A 16537-nucleotide genomic window follows, 5' to 3' on the forward strand; every position below is an offset into this window, starting at 1 on the left:
AGCTCTTATCTGTACCAGTGTACATCCTCTGGTCTAGCTGAATTTGTAAGGTAGAATTGGGATCATGATAGTGGTGGGAAGGAAGCATTAAAGAACTAGAGGAAAGTTGTATATTTCATCAGTGCTATGCTGCACCCTGACTGTCTTGTCTCCTCCCCACAACCCTTCTCTAAGGGAATATCCAGTTGCCTACACATGGGCTTTGGGTCTCTACTCCACACTTCCCCTTATTCACAATATGATTTTTCTGTCCTTTGATGCCTGATACCTGATCCTATCAACTCCTTGTTATCACACAGGCTGGTGTACTTCTTCCATGTGGGCTTTGTTGCTTTTCAGTTAGATGGCCGCTTGTTTATCTTCAAGCCTTTAAGACCCCAGACACTATATCTTTTATTTATCTCCTAATCACACTCTGCTCAATATTTGGGGGGATACTCTTCTGTGCTCTTGTTTGACGTTTCACATGTTTGTCTTGTTTCCCAATTTGCTTTTAATCTCCTAGAGGAAAAAAGGTGTTTCTTTTGTTTTTGTATTTCCCTTTTAGGTAGACTGGGACTCTACCAGGGGTGTTGATTATATGCATGAAATCACTTATCAGACAGAGATAGATTTTACAAATTGGGGCTTTTGCAACATATGGATAGTATAAGATGCATTAGATCTTTGATGCTCCTTTTCCAATGGTTAGCTCACTTTTGAGCTCTCTGTTCATGGCTATCTCCATTCAGGCGATAATAGAAGAGGTGTAGAAAAATGTAATCATTCCATAGGACTTGTGGCTGGCAGCTTTATGGTAAACTAGAGTAGAAAACCACATATATGAGGAAGATGAAGTTGAGAAGTTAACCATGGTGCCTACTTGACACTGTTATTACCAGTCCCCAGGATCAGTAATAATGCATTGATTACAAGGAACCCTCTCTAACCATCTATCTCAGACTGGGTTCTGTAGAGAAGCAAAATCAGTGAAAGTCAAAGTTCAGACAGGTACCAATTTTGTAGGTCAGATGTTCACCTGGAGGCTTCTCTTGACACATTGCTATAGGGGCTGATGAACCCAAGAGCAGCAGGAATGTCACAGGCTGGTGGCTGCAGAGTTATATGAATCCAAGTTCAGACATCAGGCTTGTGGATGCAGAGGCAAATAAATCCAAGGTCAGCAAGTCAGATGTCAGGTCACTGAAAACTCCCAGTATTAGTAAGCAATATGTTAGGCCATTGGATCAAACTGAAAGAACCAGCTTCAAAGAACCAGTTCAATGAGCCTGATGCAGGATTCAGAGCCAGTATAAAGCTATGCAAACTTTTCCATAGTGTACATTTATATTGGAAGCAGGACATACCCCCAAGGAAATTTCCTTTCAATTTCATTAGGGCTGTGATTTAAGGAAGGATATTGCATCCCATCTTAATATTTTTACAGCTGTTTGGCTGCTCATAGCAGATCCCATAATGGAGTTGATTACAATGTATTAGGTTAAGATCATGGGGGATTACTAGGTCTTAACTCTCAAACCCCTGAGATTCCTAGCCCAGCCAAGTTGACACAAACCTATTACACTCTCTACATATAGAGATCTCATGAGCTTGTAATAGTGAAAATATAAACTTGTAAATAATAAAAACCTCTAGATCAATACTAAACAATAGAAATAGAAAACCACATTAAAAAGAAAAGCAAAAGAACTGATTTTCTTAGGTTGGATTCTCTAGAGAAGCAAAACCAATAAAGCTCACAAATGTACATATGTTGGGCACCATTCTCACAATTGTCCTTATGTTTGTGCCCATTGCATATAAATGTATATATATTAAAAAACAAATTTATAGCCATTGAGTCAATGTTAACTCGTTGTGATCCTATAGGACAGTGTGAGTTCCTGAGACTGTAAATCTTATGGGAGTAGAAAGCCCCATCTTCCTCCCACAGAGTAGCTGGTGGTTTCTAACTGCTGACTTTGCTGATCACAATCCAACTTTTAAGGACTATGCCACCAGGGCTCCTTAAATTTACATATGGATGAGTTATAATCAAGGAGTAGCTCACATAGTTGTAGTGGTGGGAATGTTCCAAGTCAGTGGATCAGATATAAAACTGGAAGATTTTCCTGACTCACATAGGGTCTAAAGAACTTCAAAATAGGCAGGTCAAAAGCAAGTTTCTGCACCTAGGTCTGTTCCCCCCTTAATCTTAAATATATTTACATATGTACATGTCTGTATTTAGGCTTGTATATATGCCCTTTGCCTCCTACTTCTTTCCTCTATTTCTTTACGCTTTCCTCCTGTCCCAATACCATGTTCAGTCTTCATTCTGGCTTCTATAATTATTGGTTTGGTAGTGGGGTGGCAGGTGGACATTGGGCCTTCTCATGCGCACTCCCCTAATACAAGAGCACCTTGCTCAGCTAAACGGTAATTTTATATCTACCTTCCCGACATGATCGCTGAAGACAGATGTGTGCATAAGAAAATGTGGTGAAGAAAGCTGATGGTGCCCGGCTATCAAAAGATATAGCGTCTGGGGTCTTAACGGCTTGTAGGAAAACAAGCGGCCATCTAGCTCAGAAACAACAAAACCCACAGAGAAGAAGCACACGAGCCTGTGCGAACACGAAGTGTTGAAGGGAACAGGCAGCAGACACCAAATAACAAAAACCATCATTGTGTGACCACCTTCCACGCATAAACGCTGAAGATGAATGTGTGCATAAGTAAGTGTGGTGAAGAAGGCTGATTGTGCCCGGCTATCGAGACCTATAGCGTCTGGGGACTTAAAGGCTTGAAAGTAAACAAGTGGCCATCAAGCCCAGAAGCAACAAAGCCCACATGGAAGCAGCACACCAACATGTGTGATCATGAAGGGCCAAAGGGACCAGGCTTTAAACACCAAAGGCGGGGAGAAAAGTCATATCCTTGTCAATGAGGGTGGCGCGTGATGGAGACCCAATGCCCATCTCTAGACAACTGGACATACTTTGCAGAGGGGTAGTGGGGAGATGAGTCACTTAGGGTACAGTATAGCAATAATGAAACCCACAACCTTCCTCTAGTTCTTAAACACTTCCTCCCCCCAACTACCAGAACCCCAATTTTGCCTTGCAGACCTGGTTAGACCAGATGAAGCACAGCGATACAGATGGGAATTGGAAACGCAGGGAATCTAGGACAGAAGAACCTCTCAGGATCAGGGGTGACAGTGGTGATACCAGGAGGGAGGGAAAGGGGAGGTAGTATATAACAGGGAGCCACATATAACCTCCTCTCTGGGGGATGGGCAGCAGCGGGGTGGGTGAAGGGAGACGCCGGACAGTGTAATAGAAGATACAATAATAATTCATAAATTATTAAGGGTACATGGGGGAAAGGGGAGGAGGAAGGGAAGGGGGGGGGGCGGAAAGGAAAATGAGCGGATTCCGGGAACCCAAGAGGCAAGCGAATTTTGGGAATAATGAGGGCAACAAATGTATAGATGTGCTTTACACAATTGATCTATGTATTGTGATAAATTGTATGAGCCCCAATAAATTGATTATAAAAAAAATAAAATAATTAATTTTTAAAAAGCAAGTTTCTGGCTGCAAAGACAAATGAATTTCAGAAAACAAGCCATTAGGTACACCACTGGCTCAAGCATAAAGTCCTAGAGGTTAGGCAATGAGCTAGACGCAGGATCCAGGCCTAGCAAAAAGAAAGCAAACTTTTTCACAGCATCCACACATATTGCAATCAGGCTGCATCCCTAAAGAAACTTCCTTCCCATTGATTTGCTGCTCATAACATATTGTATCAGACAGATTTTAAAAAGGTCTCATCATGGGAGATTTCTATATCTTAACTGCCATGCTACTGAGCATTCTGGCCCAGCCATGTTGACACAAAACCTTAAACATCACACAGGTGATTTAAAATATCATTTTAACATATAATCAATAAAAACATTTTAATGGGATGTTTTACATTTTGTAATGCCAAGGCTTCAAAATCTGGCATGTAGTTTATACTGGCAACACAGCTCAATTCAGACAAATACCTTTTCAAGTGTGAAATAGTCATGTATCTGTAAAGGCTACCATGGTGGATTTCTTGAGTCTAGTCTAGACTAACACCTAGCCATTATTTGAACCTCTTTGCCACATATCTGCGAGTCTATCCATGCATCCATGCACTTACCAATTTAACACACATTGTTTCAAGCATTGGTTAGGAAATTAATGAAAATGTTAAAAGAAAAAGAGGAATCCTACATAAAATTCTAATAGGTACAAGACATGTGAAAAGATAAATTAACACACAGTGAAGTAAATGCCATGAAATAATTTGCTTGTCATTCAACTCCCATTATAGAACAAGCACTTCTTTAGACACAGCATGAAGAAAATATACAAAAATCCTATTATAGGACTTACATTCTAAAAGGAGAAATAGACAATACATGTCATTAGATAAGTGTTACAAAGAAAAATAAAAACAAAGCACTGTAGACAACAGCTAAAAGGAAATCAACCAGAAAGACCTGGTGGCCACTAATCTCAGAGAGCAGCTTGAAAAATAAGTAAATTAAAACCTCCACATCCCAGAGATTGCATAAGGAAGCAGTAAAATGGGAGGCAGGAACAAGTATTGCACGGTTTCTGCACATGCTTAGTCCAAATCACCTTCATTCCCATGTGCTACACATTCCCTCCCTAGAGATTTCATATACATAATTCTTTCATTGATTGGAGACTAAGGTCTCTCCTTCTGTAGCTACTTCCTGCTTTTATGGGGCCGAGTAAATCATCAACCTGCTTATATGAGTAGAAATCTCTCAGTCTATTGTATATTAAGGGAGAGATGCTAAACTTAAAGCACTGGTCAGCAGTCTAAGTCCTCCAGGATTGATTGGGTATGTTCTTTCAGAAAATTCCATCCACAGTCACACACAAAATTGTCCTAGGGGAAATTCTTAATTATAATGAAACAAAAGGAAAGAGAGGTGAGGAATTGATTGGCACCCAGTAGTGCCATACCTAAGAACAATACTGAACAATACTAAAATCACAAATTATTTTACATTTTTATCTCATTTACTTCATTCTTTAAAAATCTTAATTTAAACTGTACTATAAAAACAGGAAGTAGCAGTTTGGTCTAACAGGCTGAAAGGAAATGATAAATCAAGAAAGAAAACTCCCTATTTTAAACAGAGTTTTTTGTTTTCACACTGCATTAGATTACCAGCACTTACAGTAATATGGATTTTGACAGTTCAACAGAAGCATTCTTAATCCAAATGTCTACCCCATAAAAAACAAAAGGTAACCAGACAGGTAATCTACATAATCTCAGATTAAAAGATATAACAGATAGCATATGTGGGTATTGTTTAGTTAGCTTAATGAATAACCACCAGATCTCCTCTCAACAAACACGTTTCTCAACTTTGTGTAGAGTTGGATTCAAATGCTAAGAGTGGTTTTCTTATACTTGAGATACAAATGCTTTGTTCTTAGAATCTATTGAACTCTATCTATTATTTATATAAGTCTTATAAGTAACCCTTTAAGCATAAAAAGATGAACATACTGCTTAGTAGATAACTTAGAGATCTTGATCCTACAGTTGTTATAAATCAGTTTGGTTCATAAGCATGAACATGTTACAAAATCAAATTTAAGCTTTTAAGTAAATTCATATACACTTTGTAAGGTTTCTCAAGTGGGTAATACCTAGGTTCTTGGCTTCACACGATGAAAAAATTCACACCGAAGCCCGTTTTGTAATCCAAGTGAGTTTTTATGAAGGACAGGACAAGTTTCAGGTTTTACCATCTCAAAGGGGTTCACAATTGGGCAAGATCACCCTCATGAAAAAGAGCACACACACTTGTGGAACTTGGGGTGGGGGGGGGTGTTCCAGGGGCCAAGGTATCAAGGGACAAGAGGGCACAGAGCCCAGAGAGTGAGGGGGTCAGTGTTCAGGGGCAAGAGAGCCTGGGCACCCCAAGGAGGCCCAGACCAGGCTCATGTGAGACCCTCACCCAGCCCTGTTGCTGGGAGCTGGGTAAGAGAGACCTGTCTTCCCACAGTCAGGATACTTAAAGCTTCTGGCTGGAGAGGCGTGGTTGATGGTATTGGTTGACCCCATTGGCTGGGTTGAGCTCACCTGGGTGATGTCATGAGCCTGGACCTACTTTGGACCACCCAGGTGTACTTCCCACCTGACTTGGGGGCTTGGGTATGAGCATAGTTGTCTAATGTTTAACTGATTTCTTCCCAACTTCCTTTATGGGAGCCTTTGCAGGCATGGAAGAGACAACCCCCTGTTCCTATATCAAGCTACCTAACCACTACATATACCTAATATCCAGAACTTCAACTTATATTTTACCAATATTTTGTTACAAGGCCTTGTGTTTTAGTCTGGGTACTTTAGAGAAACAAATCCACAGAAACTCATGTATAAGAGAGAGTTTTATATAAAGGTCAAGTGCGCATCAAGAAAACATCCCAACCCAGTGCTGCCCAAGTCCACAAGTCCAACATTAACCTATTAACCCATATGTCCAACATTAACCCATATGTCCAACACCAATCCACAAAGTCCTCCTCCATCTCACAAAACAAAAGCAATGATGCCGACTGCAGGAGGAAAACCAAGTCAGTGAATGTTGAAACATCTCAGTGCTGGCAGGGTTCTCCACATGGCTGCTTCAGCGCCCACGGCTGCATCCAGGTAGGTCCAAGTGGCTTCTCCTCAGGGATGTCTTGCAGGAAGTGAGCCTTGCCAGCTAAAGCTGGGAACTGGCTAAGGCAGCTGCACCCTGGTCTGACCATCAGAAAGCAAGAGACCCGAGAACTAGAAAGGCGAGGCTCACTGAGCCATTTATCCCTCCACCCTTCAATTAAACCCACATGTGTTTATCGGCCAAGTTGGCGCAATAAACTAACTACCTAACCTTGTTATACCAATTAAAATAAATAATAAACTTAAGAGCATTTGTTATCAGATAAAGGAAAAATCTGATTTCCACAATGGAGACTATTTATCCTGGGAAGTTTTCCACATGTGTCATCCTGAGAGTCACTATCTTAGGTATTTAAGGCCCACATTTTTTAGAAATTAAACAGATTATACTCAATTCTTGTTTTTCCTACACATAAGAATAGTCAATTAGTTCATTTTAAAATACCCACATTTAAGAATCTCTACTCCATTTCAGATTCCCAACATTTTTTAATATAGGACAAAAGAGCAAACTTCAAAACAGTTTAAGAGAAGAGGGAGTGTACAAGATCAGGACAGGAACACTTAAAAATAACACACACACATAAAACTAAGTTCATCCTAACCAGACCTTATCAAGGTTGGATAGAGAAAATTTGGATCATATAGAGAGACACCCCCAAGCTGAGAGACAGACAGAGAGACAAAGATAGAGATAGATTTCTCTAAGCTGGTTCTCTCACCTCCAAAAGTTGGCTGGACTCTTACAAGAAATTGAAGAGATTTTGGCCACTGCTCACATCCCCTTCCGTGGATAAGATTTCAGTCAGATCTGCAGTGATGAGGAACAGGGCTGAAGTTCAGCTCCTCCATTCTTTCCCATGGCTTGGCTCTCCAGAAACTTTACCAGAGCTTCAGATTTTTGCCTACCAAAAATAAAGATTCACTTTGAAAGGCATAGAGTGGGGATTTTGCATAGAGAAATTATATTAAGAATATCCCAGGAGAGAGAGAGTTCACTCCCCTAGCCTGCATGACTGGTTCTCTTGTGCTTCTCTCTCTCTTTAAATCTCTTTATTCTCTTTTCTCTTCGTTCTTGATTCTTCCATCTGTGTTCCAGTTTCTATTATTCCTCACATATACCACTTATCAGCCACAACTTTCCCTACCTGACCCAGCAGCTACTCCCAAGCCTAAAAGTTGCACCATGATGCCAGGAAGACATCAGTCAATCTCAGTCCAAATCAAAAGAATAATCAATAAAAACAAGCACAAAGAAGTAAACACCACCTAAATCGAAAGGAATTTTCTAAAAAAAATTACTCTGGATCTACATGAAAAATAATTAATTTCTTCAATGGATGAGGAAATTGTTCAAGAAATAATGAAAAGAATAGAAAAAGTAAAAATCATAAGTGCTAGTTAGGATTGTTATGCCAACTAGGCCAATAAGAATATGTTGGCAGACTTTAATCAGGTTACAGCGTTTTTGGAGGGCAACGAGATAAACGACTTTCCAAGACCCATCCCCTTCTTTCTTCCTCCCTGATGATCAGACCAGCATGCTGCTGTTTGAGCGAGTTCTTTGTCTCAACCTTGTACTGTGGGCCAAGCCAACCCATGGATCTTGACACTAGAGCTTGATGCTCCCTAGAGCTTCACCTCACTGTTGGTGCATACATCGCTTGAGCTTGAGGATGGTGGGCCTGCTTCACAGAGTTCCCATGCTACTGACTGTTGAGAAAGATCAATTTTGTGCCTATTTTGCTTAGTATGTTTATCAGAAATGGGTGTCGGATATTGTTAAATGAAAAAAACAACTAAACCCATATAGAAAAGGCATACCAACATCTCTGATCCAAGGATTGTAAATTATATAGTCCAAATCCAAGGGAAGGAATAGTGTCAAAGCTTAAATTGTGAGGTTCTGGCGTGTTATGGATGACAGTGGAAACTCAAAATACATTTGCAGGATCTACACAGAGCTGGAAAAGCTCCCAATAAAATGATTTATTAAATAAAAATAAATAAATAAAACAGTTTTGGAAAAAAAAGTGTTTGAAAATTTTAGGCATACTGATATACAGGTAGGTACAGGTTTGTACATAATTGATAACACTGTCTATAATTACACATAAACACAAATACATGGGTCTAGTCAAGTTTTTATTGAAAACACTAATACAGATACAAATAAAATTGTTTTTCTGAGTTAGCTTAGAACCAAAAAAACAAAAAAGACTTTTCCTCCCCCTACGTCCCCCAGCCCCGTGAACCCTTGATAAATTATAAGTTATTATTATTATTTTAATATTGTACACTGTCCAGTTTCCCTTCACCCACGTGTCTGTTGTTCATTCCCCCTGGGGGGGATTAATACATTTATCATTGTGATGTGTTTCCCCTTTCTCCCCGACCTACACCCTACCCTCATGGTATCGCTACTCCCATTACTGTTTCTGAAGGGATGATCTGCCCTGGATTCCGTGTGTCTTGTGTTCAGAGCTCTTACCTGTACCATTGTACATGCTCTGGTCTAGCCAGATTTGTGAAGTAGAACTGAGATCATGATAATTGGAAGAGGGGAGCATTCAAGAACTAGAGGAATGTTGTATGTTTTGTCGGTACTATACTGCACCCTGGCTGACTCGTCCATTCCTTGTGACCCTTTTGTGAAGAGATGTCTAATTGTCTACAGATGGGCTTTGTTTGTTTTGGGTCTTCTGATGCCTGATACCTGATCCCTGTCCACATCTCATGATCACACAGACAGAGAACCATTATCTTATGTCAGAACTCAATCAATCATTTGCAAAAATCATGACCTGTGTCTTAGTGCAGTGATTAGCATCTGGAGCCTTAAAAACTTGTAAAGGTCATTTAAGACATAACTACAGGTCTTTACTCAGCATGAACAAGACAGTATGAAAGCTCCTAAAATAACCAAGTCTACATGATCCACACCTCATCTACACTGGTTAACACTATTGACTATTCTGACTAAGGTAGAACGAAATAAAAAATGTGGAGCAAAACTCAAATTCGAACCCCCCCCCGCCAAAAAGCACCAGACAAACAAGAGCAGTAGAAGTCTCCCTGAAACTATTTATTTCTCTGATACTACAACCAAGCTCATATGATTTGAACTTTCATTCTCCAAAACATTGATACAATAATTTTCTCATTTTTAAAGCCAAATATAAAAATATACCAGTATAATGTATATAAGCACTATAAAACTATAGTGAAGGGAGAGACTATTTTTAACAGGAATGCCAGAGGCAGCTCCTCTGAGGAGAAGACATCTGTGTTAGGCCTGATTGAGTAGAGAAACAAATCCAGTGACATTCATATATGTACAAGAAATAGTTTTGTATCAAGAAGTAATTATATATCAAGAAAACATCTCAGTCCAGTCTAACTCAAGTCCATAAGTCAAAGACTAGTCCATAAGTCACTGCTCAGAGAATGCAGGAATATCATAGGCTAGTGAAGGCAAAGTCACATGAATCCAATGTTGGTGGAAACAAGGCAGGGCTTCAGCAGCTCTCAGGGTGTCTACCAATCAGAAAAGTCAAAGCAGAGGGAACTGGCAGGTACCCCAGACCCTACTTATGAGAAGGGCACACACACAAGGAGGCACCATCAGGTTGTGACTTGGTTGACAGCTTGGATACCACCCCTAAACTTTTATATATCTTCAAGTTGATATAAAGTAGTGTAACTACCACAACATCTTTTCAGAGGAGTCATGAAATGTGGAAAAACTGGGAGGGCTGTTTCAGGCAGAGAGAACTGTCTATTCAAAGGCCTTAAGATAGGAGAAGAAGAAGCACCAGGAGGCCAATGTGGTTGCAGCCTTCTATGACAGTGCCTTTTTCACTTACAGCATCTTCAAATGTGGCAATGAGGCACCCTATATTGCCTTCCAGGTTGGAGTAGTAAAGCAAGGTGACCACATTCTCTGCCCTCTTTCTGGGCTTTCTTTTTTAAAGTGCTTTAACTTTAGAGAAAGGGGAGGGAAATTGGGAATCAACATCAATGGGTACAAGAAGGAAGAAAAGGTTCCAAAGTTAATTGTGGTGATATCAACCCTTCTTGATATACACTCGATTATAAGCCGAGTTTTCCAGCACATTTTTATGTGACTATTTTCAAAGATCTATTTATTAACTGAAAATCATAATTCCTCTCTCCTTTTGTAATATTTATACTCAGAAAATGACCCAGTTTTCATATGATGAATAAATTATTCCTTCACATATTTGGGCAAATTAAAAAATGTTTACTGCATCATTTTACATAGGTTCTATTTATAATATTTACTCCACTCTGTTTATACCTTTGTGATTAGTTTGAAAGGTTTCATATTATTAAAATCAGGTCAAACTTACTCCCTCAACTCCTAATTATATATAATTCTTAAGAAATAAGTACTACCTTTGAAAATGGCAAGTTCCAGTTTGTAAGATATTTGTATGTAAGGAAAGTAGGTGGGCAAAGAAGTGAGCTATTAGATGCCAACAGGAAAACTGCCACTACTTCTGCATTGAGAAAGATTCCCTACAGTAGCAAATGTGATCTATTGTTTTAATTTATCAGGTAGCTACTTAGTACTAAAGGGTCTTCTTTCTTAAGATGTATTTAAATGTTTGACATTTAATGATAAATATTTGATTTACCATGTATATGAAGATAATGAATTACTCTTTGAAGTAAGCAAAATGGCACACATAAATGAGTTTTTTAGTACAAAGGAATTGGAGTACATTTATACTATATATATTAGTATACTACATATAATATATGCTAGTACTATATCCATATTAGCAGATACTCCTGAATGTTTGCTGTCTAGGACTCCACCCTGGGATTTCTCCTCAGGGATCACAGAGAGGAGCTGGATGATGATTGTGAGACAGACATTCCCATGACAACGCTGCTTCTGTCATTCAGAGTTCTGACAACAGACGTAGCTGGAGACTGAAGCACTTTAGGAGAAAGCCTGATTCTTCAGTTAGCCGGGTCATGCCCGAAGTATTTCACCTGAAACTCTTGGTCAACTTCTAGTCCAGTGGGATGTCTAATCTTTCGCTGATCAAGTTGTGTGTTATGAAGTAAAATGGCAGTCATATTTGGATGCAGTTTTACCATCACTCCAGGATCTCTGATTTCAGTTATTGTGGCCGTATACACTGCTGTAAATTCTGTTGCTCCTGGTCATCCTTGCAGATTTCGGTGATGTAGTCTCTTGCTTCATGCATGGCACTAGGTGTTGGTGCAAATACAGAAAAAGTTTCTTCATCTACCTGACTAATAGTTACTCCTGTTTCTGCCTGAAGTTTTTTTTTAAATGACAGCCACATGATCCAACAAACTTTTATCGTTTTGATAAGGGAGCCTGAACAGTTTCAACAACAAGTCCATTTTCTTTTCTAGATGCTCAAGGTTTTGAAATAGTTTTGTTCATTATCTCCAATATTTCCTTCTTCGCAACTGATGCTTGTTGAATGGCTTCCATGACAATTTTTATTGGTATTCCAGGTAACTTAATATAATCCTGCAGTGCAGTTATTGCCTGTTAGTGCCAGCTATTTTGAAATCCATGTCACCATTGTAATCTTAAATTCCCAGAATATCTGTCAGCAAGCGATAATCTTCTATTTCACTCTTCTTAGCATTGGTTTTAGTGACCAATCCCATAGCTACACCCACAACAGCAGATTAAATTGGATCCCCTGCATCCATTAGTGCTAAACTTCCACCACATGCGGATGCCATAGGGGATGACCCGTCTGACTCGAGGACTTCTGAGGTGAACAGGAAATCTTTGGGGATGACAGGATACAGTGCTTTCTCCACCAGGGCACTCTTCTATTTACACTAGTCACTTTGCCAGTCTCATTCGTTGTATAAGAAGGAAACTCATAGTGCAGCATGATTTTTTTTATCTTTTATTCCATTTATAGCTGTTCTAATTCTGTCAGATTTCAAACTGGATTCCAGTGAATCAAACGTAACAGTACAAAGGACCTGTGTTTGCCCCCTCTGAAATAATGCTGATCCATGAAGAATTTTAAACACATCTACCTCACAACTTATATCCCTAAGTGTAGTCAAATCATGACCATCACACCTTTTGTGTTCTTTCAAAACAATATTCCTAAAGACCTCCTTTGAAACCACATTGAAGGATTCTATGATGTCATATGCATCAGCCTCTGGAAATTTTTCTTTTATTTGTTCCTCAGTCTCTAACCTTATCTTGTTCACAGCTTCATCCCTGGAAATTTTATCATGTTCATAATCTGTAAAAACAGAATAAAGTCTTTCCATGGCAAATTTTTTAATGTGCTTCACAATCTATGGTGAGGGAGTAAACGACTTCTGAGGTGTCCTCTTGGCAACACCAATTACTTTGACAAACTACTGTATGCCCTGGATGATCTGCTGGGTATGCTTCATGACCACTTTGATAGCATGGCAAAAGTCTTGCTGTAAGACGTTCTCTGCAGAGGCTTCCAACATGACTATCTGACTTCTGGGCGCTCTAGCAACCACTAAGTTTAGAGCACTGGAAGACATTTCTTTCCGTGTAGGGTTAACAACACACTCTCCATCGATTATTCCCACTAGCACAGCCCCAATAGGTCCATTCTAAGGAATATCTGGTACGGAGAAGGCTACCAATGCGCCATTAATTGCTAGGACATCAGGGTCATTAACACCATCCACTGCTAATAGATTAGAGGACCTGGGTATCATAAAAGTAGCCAGCTGGAAAGAGAGGCTTAATTGAACGATCTATTATTTGACTTGTAAGAATTTCTTTATCAGGAGAACCAATTTCTCTTCTAAGATAGTTTGTGGGAATTCTACCAGCTGCACCAGCTTTCTGTTTATAGTCCTCCCAAGGGCATAAACTGGGAGGACAAGGGCTTCACCTTACTCACTGCTATGACCATCACCGCAGTGTCACCTGACTGCACTACAGCAGAGCCCTCTGCAAATCTGACCAGTTTTCCAGAGGATATTTCTAATTTTCTACTGCCTAAGTCCACAGCCACAGCTTGGGACCTCGAGCCACCCCCATCGCGCTCGTGCTTGCAGCTGGGTAAGCACCCAAGACCGCCCAGGTAGGCTGAGGGGACCCACATTTTTTAAATTAGATATTTTTATTGGGGGCTCTTACATCTCTTATCACAATCCATACATTCATCCAGTGTGTCAAGCACATTTGCACATATGCTGCCATCATCATTTTCGAAGCATTCTCTTCCCACTTGAGTCCCAATATCAGGTCCCCTTTCTTCCCTTCCCTGCCCACCCCCACACCCTCCTTCACTAACCCTTGATTAGTTTTAGATTATTATTTTCACATCTTACATCGTTCCCCGTCATCCCTAACCCACTTTTCCGCTGTTCATCCCCCTGAGAGGGGGTTATAGGTTGATCCTTGTGATCGATTCCTCCTTTCTCCCCACACCATATCCTAATCCTCCTGGTATCTCTACCCTCATTGTTGGTCCTGGGGGGTTTATCTATCCTGGATTCCCTGTGTTGTGGGCTCTTGTCTGTAGCAGTGTGCATGTTCTGGTCTATTCCAATTTGTAAGGTAGAGTTGAGGTCATGATAGTGGGGGGAAAGAAGCACCAAAGAACTAGAGGAAAGTTGTGTGTTTCACTGGTGCTATAGTGCACACAGACTGGCTCATTTCTTCCCTGTGACACCTCTGTAGGGGGATGTCCAATTTTCTATAGATTGGCATTGGGTTTCCATGCCCACCCCCACCCCCCATTCACCTTGGTTATGATTTTGTTCTGGGTCTTAGATGCCTAATACCTGATCCCATCGACAACTCATGATCACACAGGCTGGTGTGCTTCTTCCATGTGGGCTTTGTTGCTTCTGAGCTAAATGGCCACTTGTTTATCTTCAAGCCGTTAAGACCCAAGACACTATATCTTTAGATAGTGGGCACAATCAGCTTTCTTCACCACATTTACGTATGTACCCATTTTGTCTTCAGTGAGCATGTCAGGTAGTTGAGTATCACAGAATGCCAGATTGTTAGAACAAAGTGTTCTTGTGTTGAGAGAGTACTTCAGTTGGGGCCCAATGCCCACCTGTAACCTTAATTCTTAACATATACATATGAGTACGTAGTTCTATTCACCTCTTGTTATATATACATTTACATATGTACATGCCTGTATTTAGACCTCTATAATTGCCCTTTGCCTCCTGGTTCTTTCATCTATTTTCTTTTACTTTCCCCTTGCCCCACCATCATGTTCAGGCTTCTTTCGGGTTTAGTAATTCCTTGCTGCTACATTGCCCTTGATTAACCTCCACTAGGCATCCGACGCTCTTCTCACCATCTATTTTAGTTCACTTTTTCACTTGTGCCTGGGTTGGTTTTCCCCCACACCTTCCTTTCTCCAACCTCCTCTTCTCCCGTATCCCTCCGGAACCATTGTTCCTGTTCTTTTCATCTCTGAGTTATTTATCCTGCCTATCTTATCTAGATAGACATGCAGATACATTACTAAGCACAAAAACCCAGTAAAGCCAAATAAAACAACAAAGGAAGTCAACACCAACAAAACAACAGCAACAGAAAGAAAGCCACTGAAGAAATGGAAAGGCCTAACAATAGTTCAAGGTCTGTTTGTTGGCCTTTATGAGTGTTTTCCAGTCAAGTCTGATGGGGTGCCACACTCTATCTCCCAAATCTATTTTTGGTATTTGCTGGGGGTTTCATCACTCTGCTCCCCATCCTGCGCTGCTGCATGCCCTTAGTGTTTTGCCCCAGCATGATGGGATCAGATTGTCACAGAATGGGGTCACTATTCCTGCACTGTGTCTCCAGTATTTTCCCCTGCAGCAGTATGGTTTAGCAAGGGATGTCCTGTCTCGCCATGGTGGCAGCCCTATGGTCCTCTCTGTACATTGTCTGCTCCAAGCAAGAGTATCATTCTCAAGTCTTGGTGAGCCAGTATATCCTCCCCTCCCTCTCCATCCCTTTTCATTTCTCCCATGTGCTCTAATCGGATGCGCCCCTCTCACCAAGCTGTAGCCCAAATGCTGTCCTCTTGAGTACATTCTTCTTGGGGGCCGGGGGGTGGGAATTGTCCACATATTTGAGATTAGAACTGGTCCTGCAGACCTCTCTATTGGTATTCTGATACATGCCAATATGTTGTATTCACATCTAGGCACATTGGGATGAAGCCTGGTCTCTCTCTCCCTCTCCTGTGGAGATATAAACAATACCCTCTCCTTGTGTGGGTTAGTGCCTGCTTCACCCCTACCAATGACTTTTTCATCTTTCTTTCCCCCTCTTAATAGTTGGCTGTTGTATGTATCCCTGGATTGGGTTTGGCCCAAGCCATAGTTGCTGGACATCACACCGGGGATGTAAGTATACAGAAGCTTTTCCCCTATGCCCCATTTTTTAAAATTAAGATTACCTCAGTGGACTCATGTTGTACTTGTCCTTTTGTGCTTGGCTTACTTCACTTAGCATAATTTCCTCCAGTTCTTCCCATGCGACGATGTGCTTCATGTATTCATTGTTGCTTTTTAGGGATGTATAGTACTCCATTGTACCACTGTTTATTTATCCATTCACCTGTTTGGGGTTTTTCCAACTCCATGCAATTGTGAACTGTGACACAATGAACATTTGAGCACAGATGTCTGGCTGTGGTTTGTTTCTTGCCTCGACAGGGTATATGCCCAGTAGGGGGAATGCTAGGTCATATAGTAGCTCAATTTCCATCTGTTTTAGATATTGCCAAATCGATTTCCATAATGGCTGTAC

General features: G+C 40.6%; 1 pseudogene; it reads right to left on the bottom strand.

Moving 5' to 3' along the window:
* Positions 1-11598: 11598 nt before the first annotated feature.
* The window catches only part of LOC101653102, a 46592-nt pseudogene continuing 41653 nt past the window's right edge, over positions 11599-16537 (bottom strand).

Source organism: Echinops telfairi, unplaced genomic scaffold (assembly GCF_000313985.2).
Source record: "Echinops telfairi isolate 266 unplaced genomic scaffold, ASM31398v2 ScPeMD7_7423;HRSCAF=8461, whole genome shotgun sequence".
NCBI lineage: Eukaryota > Metazoa > Chordata > Mammalia > Afrosoricida > Tenrecidae > Echinops > Echinops telfairi.